We start from the raw sequence: 18,365 nt of genomic DNA, 5'->3' as shown, positions 1-18,365 counted from the left end.
AGTTGATAAAATCTCAGTTGAGAGAACTTCTCTCTCTCTCTCTCTCTCTCTCTCTCTCTCTCTCTCTCTCTCTCTCTCTCTCTCTCACACACACACACACACACACACACACACACACACACACACACCCCTTTGAAGACATGGAGAATATATTTCATATACTGTCAAACAGTTGATTTTGCTAAATTTTTTTCTTTCTTTTTTAAAAATTTATTCCTTTTGTTGTTGTTATAAGAGACAGATCACTGTGTAGAGAAGGAGGAAGTGATATATTTAGAAATGAAGGCGATACAAAACCAGAAGACAGTGATAAAAAGAAAGGAGAAGCCCAAGAGGTTAAATTCAGAAGAGAGCAACTCCATAAGTATACTAAGTAAAGTCTCAGAAAGAGCAATGTTTGATCACTAAGATTCTAAGAGTGACTGGAAGAAATGAAGCAAGAGACAAATTACAAAACTAGAACTCCTGAGGGGAAAATATAACTTTCTGAAAAACAGAATGTAGCAAATGGACAACTCAATGATTCCAAGAGACAGCTAGAAAGATTTTTAAAAATCAAGACTGAAAAAATAGAAAAATAAGGAAGGCATATACTATTGGAAATTAGGGCTAGGTTTTCCCTCTTCTAAGCCCACAGCATCACTACAATTTGCCATGATGCCTCAAAGATCAGAGAGTATTACCCCAACAATCATACCCGGCAGTATTTTCAAGAACTCTGGCTCCTTCCCTGATGTTTACATGCTGTCTTGAATCCTTGAAAAAACCTCATTACTCCCTACCTACCATCCTCAAGTTATTATCTTATAGTTCTCCTCTCTTTTTTAGCCAAACACCTAAAAATAGATAGATAGATAGATAGATAGATAGATAGATAGATAGATAGATAGATAGATAGATAGCTCTGTCTGCATTCCTTGTCTCCACTTCATCTCCTTTTTCACACTCTTCAACACACTTCAGTCTGACTTCATATTTCATCATTCAACTGAAACTTCTTTCTCCAACTTGACCTTCTTACTGTTTATAGAATCCAGATTTGAGAGTTGGAAGGGAATCCAGATGCTATCTATTCTAACCCATTTGTCAATGGAATCCCTACTATACCACAGTCATAGTAGGACACAGACAAGTGTACAGCTCCTGCTTGAAGACCTCCAAGGAAAAACCACTAGCTCTTGAGGCATCCCATTTTACTTTCTGACAGTTCTAATAATTTGGGAAATTTTTCTGATGATGATGAAGGTAGTTAACATGTATATAGGACTTTAAGGTTGGCAAAGCACTTTATAAATATTATTTTACACTCACAAAAATATCTTAGGAGGGACATGATTGTATTACACCTATAAGGAAACTGAGGCAAATAATTTTCAGGTTTTTCTGACATCAAGTCAAATTTGGCTCTTTGTAACTTCCACACGCTACTCCGGGTTCTCTCCTCAGGCACAAAACAAAATAAGACTAACCCCTTCTCAATGTGACAGCTCTTTCAATACTTGAAGATGGTGATCATGAAGTTTTCTCTTCTCCAGGATAAACATATATGTTTCACATTTCATAGACTCAAGACCTTTCACCCTCCCAGTTGCCCCACTTTGGAAATACTCCAACTTATCAGTGTTCTTCATAAACCATGGTACCAAAACTAAACATGAGGTCAGCACATGAGATCTGGTGAGGGCAGAGTACAGTGAGTCTATGAACTTCCTATTTCTGGAAGCTATGTTCTTAATGCATTCCATGATCTCATTAGTTTTGGGGTTTTTTTGGGGGGGGCAGCCACGGCACTCTCTCAACTCATATTGAACTCCCAATCCACTAAAACCCTCAATTTTTTTCAGAACCAAGCATAAACCTCCCCCATCTTATACTCATGAATCTGACCATTTTGTACCTATTTATTGGATTTCATCTTATTAGATTCAGCCCCATGCCTATTGAGCCTGTTGAGATCCTTTAGGATCCTTATTCTGTTACCTTGCTGTTGTTTGTCCTTCATTCCTTTTTTTTTTTTTTTTTTTTTTTTTTTGGTGAGGCAATTGGGGTTAAGTGACTTGCCTAGTAAATATTAAGTGTCTGAGGTCGGATTTGAACTCAGGTCCTCCTGAATCCAGGGCCAGTGCTTTATCCACTGCGCCACTTAGCTGCCCCTTGTCCTTTATTCTTGAAGAAGACCAATGACATCAAGAGGGTGGTGTCTTGACTTGCAATTAAACTGATTTAAGTGAGGGAGAGCTATGCAAAATCATCAGCCTCATTCTCTCCTCCAGGGTAATGGGAATTCAGTGGCAAGACATATATCAGGAGGACTTGGAGATGGCCCCTCTATTACCTAGTGTCCCTAGCTAGTTACCTAGCTGTGCCTCCCAGCCTGGTGTCATCTCCAAATTTGATGAGCATACATCTATGTCATTATCCATGTCATTAATAAAATTGTTAAACAGTATAGAAATGAGCAGAGATCAGTGCCCTGGAGCACTCCACTGAAGACCTCCTGCCATGTTGACATTCAACCACTAAGAATTAATCTTTGAATCTGGCCATTCCACTAGTTGTGAATACATCTGATTGGATTATCAGGGGAGGGGTATTCAGGTGTTTAGTTTGGGGACTTCCTTTCCTTGTTTCCTCTCCCTTTCCCCTCCTATGTCCTCTTCCTCTTCCTCCTCCTCCTGCTATTAATAATATCAGCTTACACTTATAGGTTTACTAAAGTGTTTATAACCCTTTAAAGTTTACAAAATGCTCTCTTCATAGCAATCCACTGAGGTAGGAAGAAACAGTATTTTTACCCCTTTTTACAAATGAGGAGAAGGAAGACTGGAGGAAAGTGAATTGCACAAGACTAGTAACCAGTGCTTATTGCAACTTCATTGTTCTTTCCATTACATTATACTGCCTCTCATTATATAATTAATAATAATAACTGGCATCTATGAAGCACTTTAAAGATGCAACACACTTTTACATTTTATCTCACTTGATCCTGAACAACAATCCTGTAAAGTCGCTATAATTTTACTTTCTCCGTTTTATGGATGTAACGATTGGAATGACGCCACCTGCTGGATACTTACTGTAGAAGAGTTCTTGGCAGGAGGAAGTGACGCAGACTAGTGGGAGGAGGAAGGAAGAGACTGGCGCTGACTCTGGGGCTCTCTTTCCTGAGGACGCTGGCGGAGAAGGGAGCTAGAAATGTGCTCTCCCTTTAATAGATAGGAATCTAGGCCTTTCTCTCTCTCTTTACCAAATTCTTATTCTCCTTAATAAATGCTTAAAAGTCTAACTCTTGCTAAAGCTTATAATTTATTGGCGACCACTCATTAGATATTTTAGACAGTTTAGCTAGAATTTTAGCCCTTAACAGATGGCTGACCACGAAGAGGAAAGCTGAACCTCACTTCTGATCTTCCGGTTGGGTAAGAAATTTTCCCTACCCTAACCCTTTAAATCTTAAGTACTGCTGAATTGCCTGGTGTTTTCCCTTTAAATTTTTTCAAATGGACCTTTTAAACTCCCTAATTATCCTATTTTTGATTTTAGTCTGTTTAACCAGACAAATGGGAGATAAGATCATGTTAATGCTTTGTTTTTGTGGATTTTCTATTTTTCTTTTTATTTTTGTTAAAAGAGCCAGCAACTTACTCACACAAGGAAATATCACTCCCTCTCCCAACCATGCTTTTTCAGAGAAACCTGAAGAGATTCCTGCAGCTTTTCCCAATTCTAACACTAATTGTTGCTCTAATTTTGCATGCCTGGAGGCAATGACCCACCCTCTAGAAGTTTTTAATCCCCTAGCACCTGGAGGCAAAGTGGGGGAAGAGGAATCCAGGCCTGAGTTCAAAATCAAGTCTGATTCAAATTGCTCTGGTCCCTCCCCTCCTCTCCAGACCCCACCCTCTACTCCTCCTATGGCCAAGCCCATAGCTTCCCCTGCCTGGGAAGTCCAGAGATCTGATGCGCATGCTCAACTTTTTCTACCTGCATTTGCAGCTTCAGGCTCAGCCCTTCCCTGGCCTGGCTGTGCTTTTGAGACAATCTTAGAAAACTCTTTAAATTCCAGATATGCTCGTTTTGTTCATAATTTTGCTAACCTGCTTTTGTCTTTAATTAGTAATCTTATAAAGCATTTGTATGGTGAAAAGACTGACAGACAATATAGAGGGGTTAAAGAAGAAAAACTTAAGCTGAATAAGAATGACAATCATCACCATAGTTCAAGACTCCGCTTCTTTTGCCATGGAAGGGTATATATTTTACAGAAATGTAGAAGTAAGCAGCAAGGTATTGATATGAGTATTGGGGATTTTAGATATCGGAATCAAAAGTGTTCTGAATTCACTCAGAGTGATAGTATCAGTTCAGAGGTTACATAGGATTTCTATGCTATTACATATACATTTTGAAATTAATGGTATGGGTTTATTTTCATAGAGATTTTCAGGCTTTTGAGATTGTGTCTTATACTTAGTTTTTAAAACAAGGAGAATATTTGTAAAAACTTTTTAGTCATGTGATCAAGTTTATATTTTATAATACTCTTATTAATATTAAATTCATGCTCATGTAGATTTCCTTAGTTTGAATTTCACTGTTTTTTATTGTTCCATGTGTATTTTCTTCTATTCATTTATCTAATTTTAAAAAATTGAGAGATGGTTTTGATTTCATAATACAATGTTAATTCTAGGAGTATTGTGCTCCCATATTCTGAGTTGTTTGTGTTTGTTATTTTTTCTCAACTGATTATTTGATCAAACTCTTTAAAGCATTTCCTTGGCAAATTGGTTGCCATGGCAAGTGTAAATTGATTCTAGAAGTATTATTTTTGATAAGCATATCCCCCCCCCCCAAAAAAAGAGGGGAACGTTTGTAAAAGTTTTCTTTTTTCAAAAAAGAAGTTTTCTTTGAGATTGTGTTGTGATTTAACTTATATTTAAATGTTATGATTTTTCAAAAAAGAAATTGTATACTAAGTAAAAAAAAGGGGTATTATTTGAAATTGTTGCATAATTATATATTATATTCTGAGTCAAGATGTATTCACATTTTTTGCAATCATTTATTATCCTCAATTTTTAAATCCATATGAGACTTGGATTATGGGAACTTATCATTTAAGACATTAATTGCCTTTATTCTGAGTTATCAGATGCCAGTTGGCCAAGATGCCATCCAATCACAAGAGGAATACATGCAAAGAGCAGACATTGAACTGTTACATGAGGGGAGACATGCACGAAGTTAAGGTATGGCTGAGGGAACGGCTTTTGACAAATGTTGAGGTTGGATTCTCTTGGTTTAATATTTTATTTTATTTTTCCCCACAATATTGTACAGATGGCTGGAAGCATTGATCCCACCCATCTCACTTTTACACCTGGCTTCTATGCTCCCTCCTATATGCCTGATGCCATGGACATCTCAATCCCATGCATCTGATTAAGTCTGACTCAGTTTCTTCCAATATGTTCGGTGGCATGGACATATATTCCATCCACCTATTTTAAGCCTGGCATACTGTATGGGCAGTACATATTGCTCAAGTGTGGGAATGCTCATATCCCATCATTTCTCTGTTCTTTTATGGTAACCCCCATAATTATCTCAGGTGTCATGATAAATACAGTGTTGAATTTGGCCTTGACATCTATTACCAATTATATTAGATTTTAAAATTTCTCATAATGGCATGAGGATAATTAGGCAGATGATGCAAAAAGTGATGAAACAGATAAAAATTATTTTTAATAATTAATATTGCAGCAATTGTCTTCTCAATTATCCTCCATAAGGGGGGGACTATAGTAATATTATAATTTTAAAGAATGTTTCAATTTTTGTTTTATTATATGTTTCATGTGTAACAACTAAGATTCTGTATTCCCTTAGACATGTTTTTGAGAACTTTCATTGTTTGATTTGATTATTGATAAAGCTATTTTAAAGTTGTGTTAAGCTCAATTTTGTAGGAAATTTTCCTGGCTGATTACCAGCATCCACACATCAACTCCTGAAGAGACTTCCATTCTACGACTACACCTAGAGGACATCTGAGAAAAGACTTTCAGAGACTTTAAATGAACAGTTTTGATTTGTTGTTTTTGTTGTTTTTTTTTCTCTTTCTGTTATAATATACACCATCTGTAACATGTATTCTCTGCAGAGGCCCTCCCTTTGCAAGACTAATGTCAAAGCGTCGGTTCATGAGGACAAAAAAAATCGCCCCTCTGGACAAAACTTTCCTCTCTTCCTTTTCTATATTGTTGTTCACATATTATTAGTTAGCAATAGTTATTATATTGTTTTTACTGTTCCGTCAAGGAAACATTTTGTTTCTTGAGGAACAACAGGGGGGACTGTAACGATTGGAATGACGCCACCTGCTGGATACTTACTGTAGAAGAGTTCTTGGCAGGAGGAAGTGACGCAGACTAGTGGGAGGAGGAAGGAAGAGACTGGCGCTGACTCTGGGGCTCTCTTTCCTGAGGACGCTGGCGGAGAAGGGAGCTAGAAATGTGCTCTCCCTTTAATAGATAGGAATCTAGGCCTTTCTCTCTCTCTTTACCAAATTCTTATTCTCCTTAATAAATGCTTAAAAGTCTAACTCTTGCTAAAGCTTATAATTTATTGGCGACCACTCATTAGATATTTTAGACAGTTTAGCTAGAATTTTAGCCCTTAACATGGAAAAGGAAAAGAAATCATCGGGAGATTAAAAGATTTGCCCCAAATCACTAAGATAGTATGTAAGACAGGATTTGAACACAGCTCTTTTGGATTCCACCTAATCTCTCTATAAATTCTCTCTTTCCTCCATATATCCTTGTATGGGGGCAGGGGACAAGTATCTACAAGGTGTTATCTCACAAAAAATTAAAACAACATGGTCTAAGAGACATTACAATTAATAATTTAATTGCATCTTAGTAAGAATGAGTGTCTATATCTTTGAGGAGCTGGCTTTTTAAGGAACTGACTAGATGCTATTTTAATAAGACTTACATGTTTATATTATATTCAGAGATTTACAAAGATTTACAAAGTCCATGTGTTTACTGCTCAGGTTACTGTTATATATATATTATATACATGCGTATATATGTGTATATATGTGTGTATGTGTATATATATATATGTATATGTGTGTATAAAAACAATCTCCTTGTGGACAATTATAAAAGATGCCAAGAAGCCTGGATGATAAAGGGAGTCAGACTGAAGCCCAAAACCTCAGAAGTGTTGCTAACATCTGATTTGACCACTTTTCTGTTTGATGGTTACTTAGGACTTCTGTGACTAAGGCATCTCAGTAGAATACAAAGACAAGTTGCCCAATCCATCATTCCTGAAGCTCAGACTGACACCATTTTTTTTTTTTAAAGCTGACACTTGGTGTGGTTCTGCCTGTGTACAATAGTCTCTGTGCTATTTCCATTCACTGAATTAAAAGTTAAATTGCTTTAAAAAAAAAAACCCTCATAGATTTGTTTGCAAGTTTCTAAGGGTGTTGTTAGTGATGTGTTTTATTGCTATAAAGTAATCCTAAACCACCAAAAAGCCAATATCAACAAAAACTGAACAGCATAGATGGCAAATGATTTAAACAGTCACTTCCTTGATTGAGTCAGACATTATCAAATCAAAAGATAAAGTAAGACTATACCCCCGGGGGCAGCTAGGGGGCTCAGTGGATAAAGCACCAGCCCTGGATTCAGGAGGACCTGAGTTCAAATTTGACATCAGACACTTGACACTAGCTGTGTGTCCCTAGGCAAGTCACATCTCTCATTGCCCTGCAAAAGCAAAACAAAACAAAACAAAACAAAAACAAAAAGACTATACCCTCCCCCAAAAAAGATTATACCACCAATTTCAGTTTCATAAACTGGAATCAAAGCCATTGGGGAGTTTGACAGAAAAGAAGGAATTGTGTGATTGTAGTGGGCAGCTGCTGGTATCAGATATCAAAATAATTACAAATGACCAACAAAACACAAGGAAAGGCATTATAAAAGAATGCATGGGGGGCAGCTAGGTGGTGCAGTGGATAGAGAACTGGCCCTGGATTCAGGAAGACTTGAGTTCAAATCCGACCTCAGATACTTGACACTTACTATTTGTGTGGCCCTGGGCAAGGCATTTAACCTTCATTGCCCTGTAAAAAGAAGAAGAAGAAGGAGGAGGAGGAGGAGGAGGAGGAGGAGGAGGAGGAGGAGGAGGAGGAGGAGGAGAAGGAGAAGGAGAAGGAGGAGAAGGAGAAGGAGGAGAAGAAGAAGAAGAAGAAGAAGAAGAAGAAGAAGAAGAAGATTAAGATGAAGGAGGAGAAGAAGAAGAAGAAGAAGAAGAAGAAGAAGAAGAAGAAGAAGAAGAAGAAGATTAAGATTTATTTTGGGGCAGCTAGGTGGCGCAGTGGATAGAGCACCGCCCTGGATTCAGGAGGACCTGAGTTCAAAACACTTATTAGCTGTGTGACCCTGGGCAAGTCAGTTAACTCCAGTTCCCTCACCAGAAAAAAAGGAATACATGGGGGGGGGGGAGGCTGCTAGGTGGTACAGTGGATAAAGCGCTGGCTCTGGAGTCAGGAGGACCTGAGTTCAAATCCAGCATTAGACACTTGATACTTACTAGCTGCGTGACACTTGGCAAGTCACTTAACCCTCATTGCCTCGCCAAAAAACAAACACAAAAAAATACATTTACTGAGCTTGTAAGTTTTTTGTTGTCAAATAACAGGGCAAGGATACTAGGTTCAAAATTAGGCCTAAATATTCTTGCAGTCAGCAAGCAAAACACCCTAAACTCTGCCCCACATAACTTCAAACATCTCTAGGCCCCTGCCACAACAGCTAGTTTGAGATGAAGGAGGGTCCTAATAGCCCCAAATGATGAATAAAGCATAAAGCCAGAGTTTTCTTAAACTTTTATCACAACAGAGTCTACAGTGACTTCAGATATATCGACTTTATATTTTTCTACCTTTTTATCTCTTTCCCCCCTTCCTCTATTTTTAGAACAAGTTATCCCAAAAATTTTAGTAAAGTTTTAAGCTTTAATAGCTGAAATAGATTTTGGAGATACCCTGTATACATTTTTGTTGATACTATCTGTCTTTACCTTGCCTAAAAGACTATTTTAAAGAGAATTCACACAAGGCAAGCCCTCACATAAGGTCAGAAGAAACAATACAAGGACACTCTCAAGGTCTCTCTGAAGAACTTTGGAATTGATTGAATGACATGGGATAGATGGACCACCCAGCAGAGCATGCCCACTTAAAAGAAGGTGCTATGCTCTATGAGCAAAGCATAATTGCAGTAGCACAAAAGAAACATGAGACGCACAAATTTAGAGATATCTCTACTCCAAACATCCATACAGACTATTTGCTCCCAATCTGTGGGAAAGAAGATGGTGGAGGAAAGGCAGTGAGCTCTCGAACTCATGACACTGTCGCTCTAAAAAACATCCAAATAACACCATAGGAAAATGCCCAGAGCAGCAAAACTCACAGAAGAATGTGCTGAATTCATCTTCTAACCAAGAACAGCTTGGAAGGTCAGAAGGAGGGAGCTGCTGTGCTGATACAGGAGTCGAATCCAACCCCACAGTCACCCTGACACAGATCCAGTCCCAGGAAAGCCTCACCAGAGAAGGAGAACCCCAGAGCCTCTGAATCAGCTGAAGCGCCAGTGTCGTCTGGAACTAAGCTCACAGTCTGGTGAGAGGGCTGAGCCCTGGGCAGGGGGGAGACCACAGGGGTCTATGCTGGTGCTGAAGCAGAACTTGGATTTTTCCCTGCTGAGAACCAGGAGGCAGGCTTGAGTGGCAGTGGCCCAGGTGGGGGAGGGGCACAGGTTCGTTGGAGCTGACAACCACAACACACAAAGCTGGTTGATTAGCAAGGTGGTCTGGGTTCATCTATGGACCAGGGAACAGGCCAGGTGAGTGAAGAACCTGATCCTCCTTAAACCAATCTGTGGGAGAGCCTTCTGAGCTCATACTGGTCTGATCAGGCACAGTCAGACACACTGTATATAGTGTTGGACACTGACATAGTGATGTCATTTTGTTCCTCTTGGAGTATGAAAGACAACTCCCCACCACCACAACTACTTAGAGAGCCATCCCTTATAACAAAGAATTGTTTCAAGTAAAAGGCCTTATTCTATTTTAACTTTGTTTATCTGACTCCCCGTCCTCTATTTTTCCTTTTAAAATAGCTTTTTACTGCTATCTTTGATTTTACATCGCCTGGATTTTTCCATATCCCTTCCCTCTCCCCTCTCCCAGAAAACCCTAAAAAACAGAGAATGTTTACAAGAAAAAAAAAAGAGAAAGTTCCTTTTTTTTAACCCTGTTATTTTGGCTGCTTTCCCTCTTTATCTACTTAATGGGCTTATCTGACTCTTTCCCCACAACATCTATTTTACTCATTTCTTTAACCTGCTGTCACTGGAGTAAATTCTTATAATACCCATTGCCTTTGGTGTACTTCAACCAACAGCTCTCAATGGGGTAGCAGTAGGGTAAGGCCAAAATCTACCATACCCAAGTATACATTAGCAATTGTTATTGTTTGTCCTTCATTCTCAAAGAGGACCATGACACTGAAGTGATTGTCATATCTTGCACTGAATTGGATTTTTAACTGAAGCAGACCTGTGCAAGGTCAACAACCTCACTCTCTCCTCCAGAGCCATCTCAGTCCAGTGGCAAGATATATATCAGGACAACTGGAGATGACCCAGAATGTTTAAGGCAATTGGGGTTAAGTGACGTGCCCAGCATCACACAGCTAGTGTCTGAGATGAGATTTGAACTCAAGTCCTCCCAACTTCAGGGCCAGTGCTCTATCCACTCTGCCACCCAGCTGCCCAGGCATTAACAATACAAAAACAAAAAAAGAGATTAATCACTGCTGTATGGGAGCTTATATTCTACTTGGAAAGTACATCCTTTAAGGGGAAACCACTTTGAGGGTCTGCAGTAAGCCCTTAGACATCACTACCACCTAGCTGGCAGGACTGTATGATTTAGAGTGATAAAGAAATCATATTTTAACCTCATCATTTTACAGATGAGGCAGCATCATGTAATGAAAAGAGCACTAGACCCAGAGTCCAGGACAGACTTGAATTTGAATCCTCTATCTAAAACTAGCTTTGTAGCCAGGGAGGAAATAACTTAAATTCTCTGATGAGTTTCCCCATCTGCACAATGAAAATAATAATACCTTCAGTACCTGCCTTACAAAAGCAGTTAAGATAAATGTCAAGCATTTTGCAAACGTTAAAACATTAAATGAATGTGAAATATTGTCATTAGGCAACTGAAGGCAAAAAGGTGAAATCATTTGCCCAAGGTCACACAGATAGCAGAGCCCAAATTTGAGCCTGTGGCTAAAAATAATAATAATTGCATACTTTACGCTTTGCAAAGGATTTGTATACATTCTCTCTTTTGAGTTCCACAATAATACCTTAATAGGTATTATTATCCCAATTTCACAGATGAGGAAAGTGAAACTCAGAGAGGTGAGTAACTTGCCCAAGGTCACACAGCTAATAAGTACTGGAGCTGGAGCTGGAGCTGAACCCAAATCTTCCTGACTCGAGGGCCACAAAATATTTGCAATGCCACGCGGACTCAAATATAGATCTCATTCAACTATAACAATCTGACTTTTCCCAAATTGGTGAGTATGTAGGAAGAAGGGGTGGTGTCTACACTGTCAAATCTAGAGAGGTGAAGAAAAAATAAAAGTTGAGAAAAGACCTCTGCTAAAGCTGTAGGACTGAGCATATAAGTGACTGAACCTCTCTGTGCTTTTAATCTCTCCTCCTTTAAGTGAAGAAACCAGAGCAGGTAATCCTATTTCTGGCAGAATCTTCAAATGAAGAGAACTCAGTATAATTGAACAAGCATTTAATTAGTGCCTATTATGGGTCAGGCACTGTGTTGGAGGAAGGATGTACAAAGACAAGAAGGGAAACGGCCCCCACCATGGAAAGGCTTACATAAATTAATGACTACTCATCAATTAGCAATTAACTTTATTGAAGCTTAAAATAAGAAAACTCCACTGGACTTAGATGAAAAAAACTTCCAAGTCCATTTAAAGCCCCTGAAGGAGTAAAAAATAGCTCTAGATGTTGGTAATTTACAGCCCCTGGGAGATATGGTAAGCAATAATGCTCAGACAGAGGACAGGCTGAACTCCTGAATCCACCACTTAAGGGCACAAATAACTTTGGTCTCTACAGACATGTGGAAGACCTCATTTCTTCCTCCTGCCATGGGCCCAGAAAGAGCATTGCCTGCCCCACCCCCTTTAGAAAGTGAATGGAACATATAAAAATAAATGTCAACAAAAACTAAATGAATGTTGCTATGGTACCAAGCAATTAGCTTAATAACCACAGAAAGAATAAAATGCCTTACTTAGAACCAAAGAATAAAAGTGGCAAGGATGAATTCTGGAAGAAAAATACATAAATAATGGAAATGGAATAAATTAATAGATCTCTTTTCTCCAGTGTCCTACTACTCTCTACCCAAATGAAAATAAACTCCTAAGTCTTTAAGCTTTCTAAATCAGAGATCAAGAAGTCCCAGTAAGTTTTTTGGAATGTTTCCTGAACTCCTTCTAAGACCCCACACATAGGCGATACATTATTCTCATCATTAACATTTAAATATCAAATGATTTATGCTATAAAGATAATAGAATATAAAACAACATAACAAGGAAATATAATGTAAGTAAATAACTTAGCAAACTTTAAAGTACTATAGATAAGCTAACATTTAAGGTAGCTGGGTGGCACAGTACGCTATACCTGGAGTCAGGAATACTTGAATTCAAATCCTGCCTTAGCCAATAATTAGCCATGTGACCTTGTACAGTCAGTAAGCCATTTAAGCACCAGGCACTAAATTTAATGCGCTAGGCACTACGTACGCAAGTCGCTTAAGCTCTCAGCCTCAGTTTCTTCATGTGTAAAATGACAGCAATATTAACACATACTTCATAAGATTATGAGGATCAAATGAGATGACATATGTAAAATGCTTTGCAAAGCTTAAAGCCCACATAAATGCTTGCTATTATCACTATTAAATAGCATTTTGAGAATTCCAAGGTGTTTTACATACATTAATCTGCATGCTGGAAGACATATCATTGTCATCTAGTCACAATATGTCATCTAATTCAACCCTTATATTTTAGTCATGAGGAACTAAGGCCTAGAATGGTTAAAAGACTTGTTCAAAATCACATAGGTAGCATGCAACAGACCCAGGGCTGGGACCTATGACTTCAAAACATCTCTCTTTTTAGAAAATGCTAGAACTGCAGGAAAACTTAAAGGTCAACCAGTGCAATCTCCTGGCCAATGCAAATGATAAAGATTCATCTATGCAAACTTCTCATGTGGAAAAGAGTTCTATTTTTACTACTGATATAACATATAATATAGTCTCATATAATAATGGCATATTGTATTATATTTACTGCATGGCATAATGTTATTATTCTAATGATATAACTAATATAGTAATATCCAAAACTAAGCCTAGGTTATCTGGCACCAGCCACATCTCTCCCATGGTAGACCACACCAAAAATCATACCTGATAATTAAATTTTCCCCCATTTTTTAAACCAAATTAAAATACTTTAAACTGTAGCAAACATTCTTTGAGAAAAGGAAGATTAGCAAGGAAGGAGAGAGAAACACATTCTTAATCAGCATTTACCTGTATCGTCCAATAAGTAACTTGATTTTCCTTAGTTACCTCCAAAAGAAAATAGAGTCAATAGCAGGAACAACCTTACAAAACTGAGGACCTTTGTTTATTAAAAGCCTGAAACATTTACTCTGGGTTTAGTTTTCATCTCCTCCTCTATTTTCATTAGTTAAAAGGGAGCAGCCAATGTTTGTATTCCAATCTGCATTTCCTGTGGCAACAGCAAACACATAGCACAATTCACAGACTGAATAAGAATATGCCCATTCTTTATTTCGTGGCCTTGGTTGCCATTCAGTGCAATTCATATCAACAAGCATTAATTTAGAACCTACCAGGAGCTAGGAATACAGTGTTAGATGAAAGTAGAGAAAACAAAAATTCAAATAATATCTTTCCTCAAGGACCAGACATTCCTTTCACTCTGACCTAACAAAGGTCTAGTACTGCTTTGCACCCTTATGCCCTAAAATTACAGTGGACACATTTTATATTTAATAAAGTCATCTCTCCCATCCTGCCCCTTGAATACAAGCCTCTGGGAGGGGCAGAGACTATCAGTTGCACTTGTGTTCTCATGTGGTATCTGGCGCATAGTAGGTACTAAATAAATTCTTGTTGAATAGAACACAGATTTCTCCCTCCCTCCCCCAATTCTATTCTAGAGAGAGGAACAGGAGAATGGGCCTTCTTAAGGATATAAGCCTATGTCAATTGGTAGGACACCCACAAGGGCTAGCTCACTTGTTCTTTCCTCTTCCAATCCCAAGGACACAGAACCCCAAGCTACCTAATCATAAATCATCCCTTCTCTTGCCACCACTTTCTGTTCTTCTCCCCATCTACGGGGTGTGCTAAACTCAGCTTCTACCAGTTCTCTCTGGATAGCCAGGCATTAAAATTTTAGTAGATGAATTTCCACCTCAGAAAGTGGTAAATGCTACAAATCAGGGATTGATTTATTGTTTTGTGATTCTATAGTCTTAAGGAAGTGATGGAGAAAAGGTTAATAATGTAGTTAAAGTGTGTCATGAATATATTTTTTAACATTTGGAGAGCCTCTTATTAAACATTTACCAGGGGGGCGGCTAGGTGGATAAAGCACAGGCCCTGGATTCAGGAGTACCTGAGTTCAAATCCGGCCTCAGACACTTGACACTTACTAGCTGTGTGACCCTGGGCAAGTCACTTAACCTCCATTGCCCTGCAAAAAAAAAAAAAAAAACATTTACCAGCACAACCCTGGCCCTCCCTCACTCATGTCCCAATCCAGTTCTGTCTGCCTTTTCCACTGTTCCCTCTGGCATCCGTTTCTACTTTTGGCAACCTTCCCTACATCTTAGACCTCTTCTTTTCTTGTTCCTCCCACCTTCTGGCATTCACAGAGACTTGGTTTCCCCTAAGTCATCCATGTCAGTACAAGTTACTCTTCTCTCACTCCACGACATACACCATCATCCTGGAGGGAAGCTGGCATGCTCTTTACTCCCCATTGTCACTTCCAAAATATCTCTCCTATCACTATTATGTAGCAATCACTCCTTTCATGGTCACACTAGATGTATCACCCATCTTGGTGGTAATATAATAATAATAATAATTAATAATAATAATAAACAACTAGCATTTATATAACTCTTTTTGTTTGTTTATTTATTTATTTTTGCAGGGCAATGGGGGTTAAGTGACTTGCCCAGGGTCACACAGCTAGTATATGTCAAGTGTCTGAAGCTGGATTTGAACTCAGGTACTCCTGAATCCAGGGCCGGTGCTTATCCACTGCGCCACCTAGCTGCCCCATTTATATAACTCTTTAAAGATTGCAAAGCTCATTTGATCCTCACAACAATTCTGGGAGGTAGGTGCTATTATTATCCCCATTTTACAGATGAGGAAATTGAGACAAGCAGAGGTTAAATGACTTGACCAGGGTCTCTCCTCAGCTAAGTGTCTAAAGCCAGATTTGAAATGAGGCCTTCCTGATTCCAGATCTAGTGCCCCACCCACTATTCCACAGTTCTGCTCTTAGGTAAGTCTCCTTCCTTTCTCAAGGAGTTCAGTACTGCTTTCCATTCCCATCATCTATACTTTACTAAGAGACTACAAAATACCCTCTGATTTTCCTCAAATACTCTGGCCTTCCAGTGCTTCAATCTCCTCAGCTGCACTCCAGCCACCTCCAGAAATTATGGTCACACACCTGAATCTCATCATCTTCACTTCTATAATCAAGAATTCCAAACCATTGGGTTTTTTTTTCTGATCATTCCATGTCTCAATAAGCCTCATTCCTCCTAAATTTATTATTTCTTCTTACTATGACCACCTCTCCTTCCATCCTTCAGTACTCTTTGAGGGTATAACAGTCCAGAACTGACCAGATACGTCTGGTACCTCCAACAGCTTCAGAAGCCTCCCCATCCTCCTAAATAAGGAAGCCCTGAGGAAGCTCAAATCCCCTGAGTTACCCAGTCAAAATAAGACCAGCAGTAATCGACAAAAGCCCCTTTACCATTGACAGGGAGTTTGGACATCAACTAGCCTTCAGCTCCTGAGGAGTGTTCCTCAATTACCCCTCCCCAACAGCATGAATCAGCACCAGTCCCCAGGCTTAGGGTCCTCTACACCCAGGGCCCCAACAGAATATCCCCTTTCACTGGTGGTACCCAAACAACATCATCCCTGACTGTCCCTTTTTGTTTTATGTCCCCTCAATAAAGTTGTCTTTTTCTGTGTTGTTGTGTGTTCCATTTTTCCTTGGGCTCAACTTCAGTATCCCAAATCTTGCCCAGGTTGCAATCAGATAATACTTCATGTTTGATATTGGGATGAAATAAGATGTTTGTAGCACACCTTACATGTAATTTGAAGAGGTTTACTTACCTACTACAGGTGAGGGACCTTTATTTAAACTTCAGGGCTTAGAGTTCCTCATGGCTTTTTGTATTCAAGTGGCCAGGAAGCCATATCATCAGCCTGATCCTTAGTTCTCTGAACCAATCAAGGACAGTTTCACTACCTTTTAACTAGCTCAATCCACATATTGAGAAAAACTAACAGATACTTCTCCTACCATACAGGCCATCACCTCTGTTCTGGCTTTACTCTCCTCCCTTCCCAACCTTGAGCCTATAGTCTATCCATTCAATATTACGCTACCTTCAACTCTGTAATCCTTTGACCCTTGTCCTGTGTTTGCTCATACCCTGATAAATCCAAATCTCAGATCATTCCCACTACCTGACTTCTCTGTTTCTATTAATTTGGTATTAACCAGGTACTAAAGGAAATTATAAAATGCTACTTACTGGATCCACTAAAATTTATGCTATCCAAGTTCAACTGATCCTTCCACAAAGTAAGACAATCTTACTCTTCTCAGCTTTGATTTCTTTCATGCCTTCTCATCTCACTTCAAGCCTCCCATGCCACCTACTTATACCTTTCCCTCAACAAAGGACCTCAGTTCATTCATAATTGAAAAAAGTAGAAACAACTTACCAGTGAGGAGGTCCTCCCCTCTGCAATATCTCAAATTCCTCTTGGTCTTTTTCCCCTTTTCTCTCCATTTGTACTAGTGTAACGATTGGAATGATGCCACCTGCTGGAGACTTACTGTAGAAGAGTTCCACCCATGAAGCGAAGATCTTTGAGGGCAAGACCAGGAGTCTTTTCTTTGGCATCAGGAAGTGACGCGGGCTAGTGGGAGGAGGAAGGAAGAGACTGGCGCTCAGTCTCGCTTTCTTTCCTCTGGATTCTGGTGGAGAGCGGAGCTAGAAATGTGCTCTCCCTTTAATAGATAGGAATCTAGGCCTTTCCCTCTCTCTTTACCAAATTCTTATTCTCCTTAATAAACGCTTAAAAGTCTAACTCTTGCTAAAGCTTATAATTTATTGGTGACCACTCATTAAATATTTTAGACAGTTTAGCTAGAATTTTAGCCCTTAACACTAGTGTCTGATGGAGACAACACCAACCACTCTTCATTCTCTTTCTCTATACTCTCTCAGTGACCTCATCAAGCTCCTATGGATTCAATTATTATCTCTACGCAGATGACTCCCAAATCTGTATATTTCTAGAACTCATCTTTATACTGCTCACTAAATCCAAATGAACCACTTTATATTTGACATTTCTGTGTGCCCCATCGTCATCTTAAACATCCAAACCTGAGTTCATTATCTTCCCCTATCCCTCATCCAAACTTTCTTTTTTTTGTCAAAGACATAATCGAACTTCCTGGTTATCCCCTTCTTGCCTCCTTACTCTCCTTCCCCGAAATAGCCTCAATGGTATCCCTATCTCAGGCCTTTCCACTCTCCATCCTCCACATAGCTGGCAGGTTGTTAAACGTTCATCAGGATAAACCTGCTCCTACCTTTCCTGTGTCCCAATCCAGTTGTCTGCCTCTTCCACTGCATCTTCTGGAATCACATTCTACTTCTAAGAAACTTCTCTTCATCTTATACTTCTTCTCGTGTCCCTTCTCCCTTCTGGCACTCACAGAAGATAATGGGACTCTTCCAGATGTTACTGCATCTCTAAGTCCTCCATTTCAGTACTATTATACATTCTTATGGAGGTTGGCAGGAGGAATTCCT

The 18,365-nt window shown here is 39.2% G+C and overlaps 1 protein-coding gene across 1 annotated transcript in view; it reads right to left on the bottom strand.

Moving 5' to 3' along the window:
* Positions 1-13,862, bottom strand: part of RP1 (RP1 axonemal microtubule associated) — a 715,393-nt gene extending 701,531 nt beyond the window's left edge. Inside the window, exon 1 of the mRNA XM_043976222.1 lies at positions 13,771-13,862. The gene's annotated coding sequence lies outside the window, so the exon portion shown is untranslated. The remainder of the gene's footprint in view (positions 1-13,770) is intronic.
* Positions 13,863-18,365: the final 4,503 nt, after the last annotated feature.

The sequence above is a fragment of the Dromiciops gliroides genome, chromosome 1 (assembly GCF_019393635.1).
Source record: "Dromiciops gliroides isolate mDroGli1 chromosome 1, mDroGli1.pri, whole genome shotgun sequence".
Lineage (NCBI taxonomy): Eukaryota > Metazoa > Chordata > Mammalia > Microbiotheria > Microbiotheriidae > Dromiciops > Dromiciops gliroides.
Note: the sequence above shows the minus strand (reverse complement) of the source record. Positions and strands in the feature narration are given on the sequence as shown.